The following is an 11,749-nucleotide window of genomic DNA, read 5'->3' on the forward strand; positions in this document are numbered from 1 at the left end:
CTCTTTACAGAAAGAGATGCTGCCAGTCAGGACTGGAGGAAAAATACAAGGAACAAATTGAAGGAAAAATTTCTTGAAAGACAGAGCTATGGACCTTGAGGTCTGGAGTCAAGAGGCCTTGGGCTGGGAGAGTGGAGTGGCCCACAAACATGGAATGGGTGAGTTTGCCCTAGAGGTCAAGGGTGGGCCTTCTGCCTCAAGGCTCCAGAATAGTTTTGCCACCCAAGGCCCCAGAGGGTGGAGCACATTCCCAGGGAATTAGGGAGAGCCTGGCTGCCACCCTGCTGTTCTGAAGGGGTTGAGCATGTGCCCTGGAGATGGAAGGGTATCCAGGTGCTGCCCTGATGTTTGAGGAGGGTGGGGCTGAGAAGATGGTCTCCCCAATGTGTGGATATGTTGGAGAACTCACCCCAGTGTTTGGAGAGGAAAGGGCTGCCACAAAGGCCCTTAGGGAGGGTTAGACTCCTGCTCTCACAAGCCCCAAGGATTCAATGTCATTCTGTAAATGACTCTCAGATTTTGAAATCTAATGGAGTTTGCCCTGCAGGTTTTAGGAACTGTTTTGGTCCTGAGAACCCTTTTCTCCTTTCAGTTTCTCCTTATGGCAGTGGGAATGTTTGTACTATGAATGTCCCTCCTTTGGATATTAGAAACACATAACTTGTTCTAAGTTTACTGGTCCACAGTCAGAGGGGAATTTTGCTTTTGGACAGACCACACCTGTAACTGATTTAATGGGATCTTGTATGCAACTATTGTTACCGAAGTGATTTAAGTTTTTGTGATATTGTGATGGGATGAATGTATTTTGTATATGGAAAGATCATGTCATTTTGGGGTCCAGGGGGTGGAATGTGCCAGTTTGAATTTATTAAGTCCCCCCAAATACCATTATCTTTGATGTAATCTTGTGTGGGCAGATGTGTCGATGTTGATTAGATTGTAATTCTTTGAGTGTTTCTGTGGAGATGTGCCCCACCCAACTGTGGGTAATGACTCTGATTGGATAATTTCCATGGTTGTGTTACCCCACCCATTCAGGGTGGGTCTAAATTAAACCACTGGAGCCATATAAATGAGCTGACAAGCGGAAGGAACTCAGTACAGCTGAGAGTGACATTTTGAAGAGGAGCTACAGCCAAAAGGACACTTTGAAGAATGCACAGATGCTCAGAGAGTAGCTGCAGGTGAGAGAGAATTTGAAGATGGCTGTTGAAAGCAGACTCTTGCTCCAGAGAAGCTAAGAGAGGACAAACACCCCAAGAGCAACTGAGAGTGACATTTTTGAGGAACTGCAGCCTAGAGAGGAATGCCCTGGGAGAAAGCCATTTTGAAACCAGAACTTGGAGCAGACATCAGCCATGTGCCTTCCCAGCTAACAGAGGTTTTCCAGACACCATTGGTCATACTTCAGTGAAGGTACCTGATTATTGATGACTTACCTTGGATGCTTTATTGCCTTAATACTGTAACTTTGTAACCAAATAAACCCCCTTTATAAAAGCCAATCCTTTTCTGGTGTTTGCATTTCAGCAGCATTAGCAAACTAGAACAGGGTTTGATAGTTTCAGGTATTTACTTCTAGCTATTCCAATACATTAAAATCTAAAAAGTGTTATCTGTATAGTGTGTAAGAATGCCCCCAGAGTGACCTCTCAACTCCATCTGAATTCTGTCAGCCACTGAAGCTTTACTTCATTTCATTTTTGCTTCCCCTTTTGTTCAAGATGTTCTCAATCCCACCATGCCAGGTCCAGATTCATCCCCAGGAGTCATATCCTGCAGTTCCATGGAGATTTACACCCCTGGGAGTTAGGTCCCACATGGGGGGAGGGCAGTGAGATCACCTACCAAGGTACCTTAGTTAGAGAAAGAGGGCACATCTGAGCAACAAAGAGGGATTCAGAGGGAGACACTTAGGTAAATTATAAGCAGGTTTAGCTTCTCCTCTGCAGTTACAGGCTTCTAAAAGGCAAGTCCCATGATAGAGGGTTTGGCACATCAATGCACCAGTCCTCAATATTTGTGAAAACATCAGCAACCATCCAGGTGAGGAAGCCCAACACCTCTGCATTTCCCCCAGCTCCTCAGGGGAGTTCTGCATATATTTTTTTCATTGTCTCCTTTTTTAAATGAACTTTCTCAAAAAATTAATAAAACAGACAATAAAAAACCATTTCAAACAAAACCAAAACAAAGGAATAAGAAAAAACTATCTGAGAATAACTACATTACTTCCAACATGTTCCTATTTTACCCCAAGAAAATGTACAGACTATAACCCAGGAAAGGAATAAGAAAAACAGATAACCTAAGATAACATTTCTGTGAACTTCTTGCTACCATACCCACCAGAAATTAGCAAACCATAATCATTCCTGAGCATTCCCAGGATGTTAAATTTACCCACATAACTTATCTGTTCTTATTAGATTATCATTCTCCCTTCACTAATTGTTATCTATTGCTAGCTCCCCTATATTCTGTACTATAAACCATTTATTTTATATTTTTCAGTGTTCACATTAGTGGTAACATATAGTATTTCTCTTTTTGTGCCTTGCTTATTTCACTCAGCATTATGTCTTCAAGGATCATCCATTCCAATTGTAGTTTTCTTTAAATTAAGATTTATTCACATACCATACAATCATCCAAAGTGCATAGTCCATTGATCACATTACCATCATATAGTTGTTCATTCATCATCACAATCTATATTTTTAACATTTTCCTTGTACCAGAAAAAGTGAAAGTAAGAATAAAAAGTAGGAGTAAAAAGAGAACACCCAAATACTCCCCCCCCCCATTTTTCCTTTAGTTTTTTGCCTCCATTTTTCTACTCATCCATCCATACACTGGATAAAGGGGAGTGTGATCCACAAGGCTTTCTCCATCATATGGTCACCCCTGGTAAGCTACATTGTAATACAATTGTCTTCAAGATTCAAGGCCACTGGGTTGTAGTTTGATAGCTTCAGGTATTTACTACTAGCTATTCCAATTCATTAAAACCTAAAAAGATTCATCTATATTGTGCATAAGAGTGCCCACCAGAGGGAATTCTCAGCTCCTTTTGGAATCTCTCAGCCACTGAAACTTTAATTCAATTCATTTCACAACATGCATTTGGTCAAGAAGATATTCTCAATCCCACAATGCCAGCTCTAGATTCTTCCCTGGGTGTGATATTTCATGTTGCCATGGAGATTTACAACCTTGGGTGTCAGATCCTATGTAGGGGGGAAGGCAGTGATTTCACCTGCCAAGTTGGCTTAGCTAGAGAGAGAGGGCCACATCTGAGCAACAAAGAGGCATTCAGAGGGAGACTCAGTTACAATTATAAGCAGGCCTAGCTTCTCCTTTGCAGCAACAGGCTTCCCAAGTGCAAGTCCCATGATAGAGGGTTTGGCACATCAAATTGCCAGTCCTTAAGGTTTGTGATAACATCAGCAACCATCCAGGTGGTGAAGCCCAACACCTCTGCAATTTCCCCAACTCCTTAAGGGGGCTTTGTAAATGTTTTTCATTTTTTTTTGATTAACTATTAACTATATCAAAAACTTTAAAAAATATACAATAAAAAACATTCCAAACAAAGCAAAACAAAGGAATAAGAAAAAACAACTAACCTAAAATAATTTCTTCCAACATGTTCCTATTCTACCTAAAGAATATATACAGATTATAACCCAACAAAGGAAAAAGAAAGAGAGATAAACTAAGATAACAACATTTCTGTGAACTTGTTCCTACCATATCCACCAGAAATTAACAAACAATAGTCATTCTTGGGCATTCCCAGAATGTTAAGTTTACCCACAGTAGCTTATCTGATCTTAATAGGTTATCGTTCCCCCTTCACTAATTGCTCTCTCTCGCTAGTTCCCCTACATTCTACATTATAAACCATTTATTTGACATTTTTCAATGTTCACATTAGTGGTAGCATATAATATTTCTCTTTTTGTGCCTGGCTTATTTCACTCAGTATTATGTCTTCAAGGTTCATCCATATTGTCATGTTTCACGACATCGTTCCTTCTTATTGCCACAGAGGATTCCATCGTGTGTATATACCACATTTTATTTATCCACTCATCTGTTGAAGGCCATTTAGGTTGTTTCCATCTCTTGGCAATTGTGAATATTGCTGCTATGAACATTGGCATGCAGATGTCTGTTCGTGTCACTGATTTAAGATCTGGGTATATACCAAGAAGTGCTGGATCAAAGGGTAACTCTATATCTAGTTTTCTAAGGAACTGCCAGACTGACTTCCAGAGTGGCTGAACCATTATACAGTCCCAACAACAATGAGTAAGAGTTCCAGTTTCTCCACATCCTCTCCATCATTTGTAGTTACCTCTTTGTTTAGTGTCAGCCATTCTAATTGGTGTGAGATGGTATCTTGTTGTGGTCTTAATTTGCATCTCTAATAGCTAGCAAAGCTGAACATTTTCTTTGTGTGTTTCTTGGCCATTTGTATTTCCTCTTCAGAGAACTGTCTCTTCATATTTTTTGCCAATTTTATAATTGGGTTGCCTGTACTATTGTCATTGAGTTGTAGGATTTCTTTATATATGCAATATATCAGTCTTTTGTCAGATACATGGTTTCCAAAATTTTTTCCCATTGAGTTGGCTGCCTCTTCACCTTCTTGACATATTCTTTTGAGGTATGGAAACTTCCAAGTTTGAGGAGTTCCCATTTATCTATACTGTCTTTTGTTGCTTGTGCTTTGGGTGTAAGGTCTAGGAAGTGACTGCCTAATACAAGGTCTTGAAGATGTTTCCCTACATTGGCTTCTAGGAGTTTTATGGGTCTCTTATGTTAAGATCTTTAATGCATTTTGAGTTAATTTTTGTATAGGGTGTGAGGTAGGGGTCCTCTTTCATTCTTTTGGATATGGATATCCAACTCTCCCAGCCCCATTTTTTGAAAAGACTGCTACATCCCAGTTCAGTGGCTTTGGGGGCCTTATCAAAGATCTGGGGGTTTATCTCCAATCCTCAATTCAATTCCATTGATCAATATGTCTATCTTTGTGCCAGTACAATGCTGTTTTGTCTACTGTGGCTTTATAGTAAGCTTCAAAGTCCGGGAGTGTAAGTCCTCCCACTTTGTTTTTCTCTCTTACAGTGTTTTTGGCAATTTGAGGCATCTTCCCTTCCCAAATAAATTTGATAACTAGCTTTTCCAAGTCTGCAAAGATGGCTGTTGGAATTTTGATCAGGATTGCATTGAATCTGTAGATGACTTTGTGTAGAATTGACATCTTAATGACATTTAGCCTTCCAATCTGTGAACATGGAATATTTTTCCATCATTTTAGGTCCCTTTCTGTTAACTTAGTAGAGTTATATAGTTTTCTTTGTATAGGTCTTTTACATCTATGGCTAAGTTTATTCCTAAGTACTTGATTTTTTTAGTTGCTATTGAAAATGGAATTTTTTTCTTGACTGTCTCTTCACTTCATTCATTTCTAGTGTATAGAACCATTACTGACTTATGTGCATTAAACTTGTATCCTGCTACATTGCTAAATTTATTAGCTCTAGTAGCTATATCATTGATTTCTCGGGTTTTCTAGATATAAGATCATATCATCTGCAAATAAAGACAGTTTTACTTCTTCCTTTCCTATTTGTATGCATTTTACTTCTTTGTCTTGCCAGATTGCCATGGCTAGCACTTCTAGCACAATGCTGAATAACAGAGGTGACAGCGGACATCCTTGTCTCATTCCTGATCTTAGAAGGAAGGCTTTCAGTTTCTCAACATTGAGTAATATGCTGGCTATGCATTTTTAATATATGCTCTTTATCATATTGAGGAAGTTTCCTTCAAGTGCTACCTTTTAAAGTGTTTTTATCAAGAAGGAATGTTGGATATTGTTGAATGCTTTTTCAGCATCTATTGATATGAACATTTGATTTTTCTCTTTTGATTTGTTAATGTGTTGTAATATTTTGATTGATTGGTTTTTTATGTTGAACACCCTTGCATGACTGGACATGGTACATGATTTTTTAAATATGACTTTGGATTCAATTTGCAAGTATTTTGTTGAGAATTTTTGCATCTCTATTCATTAGGGAGATTGGCCTGTAGTTTTTCTTTCTTGTAGCATCTCTGCCTGATTTTGGTATTAGAGTGATGTTAGCCTCATAAAATGTGTTAGGTCATGTTCCATTTTCTTCAATGTTTTGGAAAAGTTTAAATAAAATAGTGTCAGTTCTTTTTGGAAAGTTTGATAGAATTCCCCTTTGAAGCCATCTGGCCCTGGGCGTTTATTTGTGAGAAGATTTTTGATGATGGATTGGATCTCTTTGCTTGTGATTGGTTGATGGAGGTCTTCTATTTCTTTTCTGCTCAGGCTAGGTTGCTTGTATGTTTCTAGGAAATTGTCCATTTCCTCTACATTATCTAGATTGTTGGCATACAGTTGTTCATAGTATCCACTTATAATTTTTTTAATTTCTTCAGGATCCATAGCAATGTCACCTCTGTCATTCATTATTATGCTTATTTGGGCCTTCTCTCTTTTTGATTTTGTCAGTCTAGCTAGGGGCTGTCAATCTTGTTGATCTTCTCAAAGAACAAACTTTGGTGTTAATTATTCTCTCAGTTGTTTTTTATTCTCTATGTCATTTATTTCTGCTTTAATCCTTATTTCTTTTCTTCTGCTTGGTTTAGGATAAGTTTGCTGTTCATTTTCTTGTTTGTTCAGTTGCTCCATGAGTTCTTTGATTTTAGCTCTTTCTTCCATTTTAATGTATGCATTTAGAGCTATAAATTTCCCTCTCAGTACCACTTTTGCTGCATCCCATAGGTTTTGATACATTGTGTTCTCATTTTCATTCTTCTCTTTATGATTAGAAATTTCTCTTGCTATACCTTCTTTAACTCACTGATTGGGAGTGTGTTGTTTAGCTTCTAGGTATTTTTGAATTTTCTATGTCTCTGAAGGTTGTTGACTTCTAATTGTATTCCATTGTGATCAGAGAATGTGCTTTGAATAATTTCTTTTTTTAATTTACTGAGTCTTGTTTTATGTCCCAGCATATGATCTATTCTGGAGAAAGTTCCATTAGCACTAGAGAAGAATGTGTATCCTGATGATTTGGGATTCAAGGCTCTAAATATATGTCCATTAAATGAAATTCATTTATCAGTTGCTTATGTTTTCAATTTCCTTATTCATCTTCTGCCTGGTTGATGTATCAGAGAGAGTGATGTATTGAAGTTTCTCACAATTATTGTGGAAACTTCAATTGCTTCCCTTTGTTTTGCCAATGTTTGTCTCATGTATTTTGAGGTAGCTTGATTAGGTGCATAAAAATTTATGATTGTTATTTCTTCTTGTTGAATTGTCCCTTTTATTAATATGTAGCAGCCTTCTTTGTCTCTCATAACATCCTTGCATTTAAAATCTATTTTATCTGAGATTAATATTGCTACTCCTGCTTTCTTTTGGCTGTAGCTTGCATGAAATATTTTTCCATCCTTTCAGTTTCAATTTCTTTTTGTCCTTGTGTCTGAGATGAGTCTCTTGTATGCAGCATATTGATGGTTTTTATTTTTTGATCCATTCTGCCAATCTGTATCTTTTAATTGGGGAGTTTATTCCATTTACAGTCAATGTTATCACAGTGAAGGCATTTCTTGAATCAGCCATCCTATCCTTTGTTTATGTTTCTCAGATATATTTTTCCCTCTCTCTCTTAATGTCCTTTAACATACCCATACTGAATCTCTTTAGTACTGAACCTTTCTTCATATCTCTCGCTCCATTCTTTGTTTCTCTGTTGGTAGGCCTCCCTTTAGTATCTCAAGTAAGGCAGGTTTCTTGTTGGCAAATTCTGTCAGCATTTCTTTGTCTGTGAAAAATTTAAGCTCTCCATTAAATTTGAAGGAGAGCTTTGCTGGGTGAAGTATTCTTGGTTGGCAATTTTTCTCTTTCAGAATTTTAAATATATCATGCCACTGCCTTCTTGCCTCCATGGAGGCCACTGAGTAGTCACTGCTTAATCTTATGCTGTTTCCTTTGTAAGTGGTGAATTGCTTTTCTCTTGCTGCTTCAGTACTTGCTCCTTCTCCTCAGAATTTGAGAATCTGTTTAGAATATGACTCAGAGTGGGTTTCTTTTTTTGATTTATTCTGTTTGGATTCTGGTGGGAATTTATTGTTTGCATAATTATGTTGTTTAAAAAGTCTTGGAAGTTTTCCCCAAAAATTGTTTAAATACACTTCCTAGATCTTTACACTTCTCTTCCCCTTCTGGAACACCAATGACTCACATTTGGGCTTTTTATATTGTCCATCATATCCCTGAGGTCCATTTCAATTTTTTTGTTTTTTCTCCCCTTCTTTCCTTTGTTCTTTTACTTTCCTTTCTGTCCTCTTTGAGGGCGCTGATTTGCTGCTCAGCTTCCTCTAATCTAGTACTGTGAATATCCAGAATCTTTTTAATTTGGTCAACAGTTTCTTTTATTTTCATTAGATCATTTTTTTAATTTACTCTTGCATTTTATTCTTTATGCTCTTCTAGAGTCTTCTTCATATCATTTATATCCTGTGCCATTACCTCATTCTTTGTCTTTAGTTCTTTGATTAATTGTTCCTAGTACTGTGTCTCCTCTGATCTTTTGATTTGGGTGATTGGGTTTGGGTTATCAATATTCTGGTTTCTACATAGGCTTTAAAATTTTCTGTTGTTTTTGGCCTCTTAGCATTTGCTTATCTTGCTAGGTTTCTTTTAGGGTATGTAGACTTATTCAAACAATTATGTCTAATTTGTCAGATCTATGGCTTGGTGGAGTACACTTTCCCTAACTAACAAGCAGGTGGTGTCCATGAGTCACCTATTCCCCTCAAGCCAGTTCTCCCCACCTTTTCTTTGTGATGAGTGGGGACCTGAGTCTTGTGGGGGTCCAATTTGTGCTCCAAGTTTTCATGTGTAGTTGGTGCTGCCTGCCCCAAATGTGGGGCATGTTTCTGAGCAATTAGGAAGGGAAGGCAGCTTTAATCATTAAAACTCCCAGGTGTTCCTGGAGATTTAAAGCTTTTGCAGGAGTCTATACTTGTGGTTCAGTTTTGTCACAGTTTGTTTCTGCCACTGATCCACAAGTCCCTGGTATTGGTGTATGATACCTGGGACTTCTGTGTGGGTCCTTCCTCCAAGACATGCCCGCCTAGTTCCTCTGCTGAAGGAAAACTGTGCTACATCACAGGTGAGCATAGTCCTCCAAGGGATGTTCTGAGCCATGAGTTCATGTAGGGGCATTCCCAGCCCACTGAAAAGATGGCTGTATGGGGCATGTTAATCTTCCCCTTTTGCACACCTCTGCCTTCCTAGCTCTGTGACAATTAGCTGCAGGTGTATGAAAGGCTATCGTCCATGCCAGATTTTGAGGCATGTGTGTATGTTCCTGGAAACACTTCCCAATATTCTGGGTTGTGTGCCAACAGGTCTGGGCTGCAGCACTGTGCAGGAGCATTCCCAGCCCACTGGGGAGATGACTGTATGAGGCATGGTTATTTTCCCCTTTTTGTGGACATCCACCTTCCTAGCTCTGAGACAATTAGCTGTGGGTGTGCAAAAGGCTATTGTCCATGCCAGATATTGAGGTGTGCCCATGGGTTGTTGGGAAGCTGTTCCCACCATGCTTCACTGTGTGGCTCTCACTGCCAGATCCACAGCCACTTTTGGGTTTTTAAACTAATCCATCTCCAAATCCCATCCCCCAGTTTCCCCTAACCACAGTGTGGCTGCCAGTTCTCTAGCAGTCTTACTCACTTGTTTAAGAACACAGACTCCTGGTTTCACCAAGTGCCCAGTCCCTGTGGATTTAACAGACCTTGTCCAGCTGGTGCATTGCTGGAACTGGTGTTCTGGAGCCCTTTCTGTCTTTTATCCAGTATTTATTATGGAGATAATTTTTTGCCCAGTCTCTCCTAATCCACCATCTTCCTTCTTGTACAATTGCAGTTTTAATTAACAAAATTTGATTTCTGAATACAAGCTATGAGTACAGATAAACCTGGACCAAGCAGGAAAGGAACCCTGAGGTATCTCCCAGAAAAGAAGATATGGGTGGAAAAGTAAATAAATAAGTAAATAAATAATAAAACTGAGGGTTTTGGATACACCTGAGTTCAGAATATTGGAAAACTTGTGTGTCCCAAGATAAGGGACCCACAGAACTGGATACCAACTCCAGCTCTGGACTGGTAAAACTGGGATCTGGGGACTGGCACTGAAAAGGGAATTTCTTTCTCTTTTCTATTTTTTCTCATTACAAGTACCTCATTAGTAAAAGCCACAGGCATTTTTAAATATCAGAGATGAGCCAGGCAAGGATGGGCTTAAGAGAGAGAGAAAAGGAAGAAGTCAAGGGAAGGAGATAATTCCCTAAAGGGTGTATCTTCCTAAGGAAAGGAAGGGTGTGCCCCAGATCATGTGGCTGCCTGCCCTCAGAGAATTCAGACCCTATGGCCTGGAGGAACAAAAAAGAGAAACAGCTTAAGTTTGGCTTCAGGCTCACCCTTTGTCCCTCCAGGGACAGGTTCTGCTGAGAATTAAAGGCATCACAAATATTTACACCAGTTGGAAGCTGCAAGCTGACAGGTACCACCTGCTAGGCAGGATAGGAAAAGCACAGAAGCTAGATGCCTCACAGGAAAGTCTGACAATCTGCTGGGTCTCAGCCTCAAGGAAATGTGATACTTATTACACTCTCCAGTCTGCTCTGGGAAAATCTGATTGGGGTAATCAAGGGAACCAGATGCCTAGTCTAAAATATTATGAATCACATTAGGAAAATGAAGATATAGCCCAGGCAGAGGGGCAAACTTACACTTAAGTTGAAATACAGGAGTTGAAATAACTAATTAAAGATGTTGAAACAAATCTTCTAAAGGAAATCAATGAGCAGAAGGAAAATGTGGCAGAAAAATGAAGAATACAAAGAAGACACTGGGTTACAATAAAGAAGAATTTGTACAGTTGAAAAAACAAATGGAGGAACTTATGGGAATGAAAGGCACAATAGAAGAGATGGAAAACACAATGGAGACATACAACAGCAGATTTGATGCAGAAAAAAGGATACATGTAATAGAGGACAAGACATCTGAAATCCTGCACAAAAAGAACAGATAGGGAAAAGAATGGAAAAACATGAGCAGCATCTCTGGAATTGAATGACAACATGAAGCACGTGAATATACATGTCATGGGTGTCCCAGAAGGAGAAGAGAAGGGAAAAGGGGCAGAGACAATAATAGAGGAAATGATCACAGAAAATTTCCCATCTCTTATGAAAGACATGAAACTACACATCCAAGAAGTGCAGTGTACCCTAAACAGAATACATACAAATATACCTACTCCAGAACACTTAATCAGATTATCACATGTCAAAGACAAAGACAGAATTCTGAATGCAGCAAGAGAAAAGCAATCCATTACATACAAGGGAAACTTGGTAAAATTATGTGCAGATTTCTTAGTAGAGTGCAGGTGAGAAGGCAGTGGTTTGATATACTTCAGATACTGAAAGAAAAAAACCTGCCAACCAAGATTTCTACATCTGGAAAAAAGTGTCTTTCAAAAATTAGGAAGAATTTAATATATTTTCAGACAAACAGACACTGATAGAGTTTGTGAACAAGATCCCTGCTCTACAAGAAATATTAAAGGTGCACTACAGGGAGATAGGAAAATACATGAGAGATAGGTTTG

The sequence above is a fragment of the Choloepus didactylus genome, chromosome Y (genome assembly GCF_015220235.1).
Source record: "Choloepus didactylus isolate mChoDid1 chromosome Y, mChoDid1.pri, whole genome shotgun sequence".
NCBI lineage: Eukaryota > Metazoa > Chordata > Mammalia > Pilosa > Megalonychidae > Choloepus > Choloepus didactylus.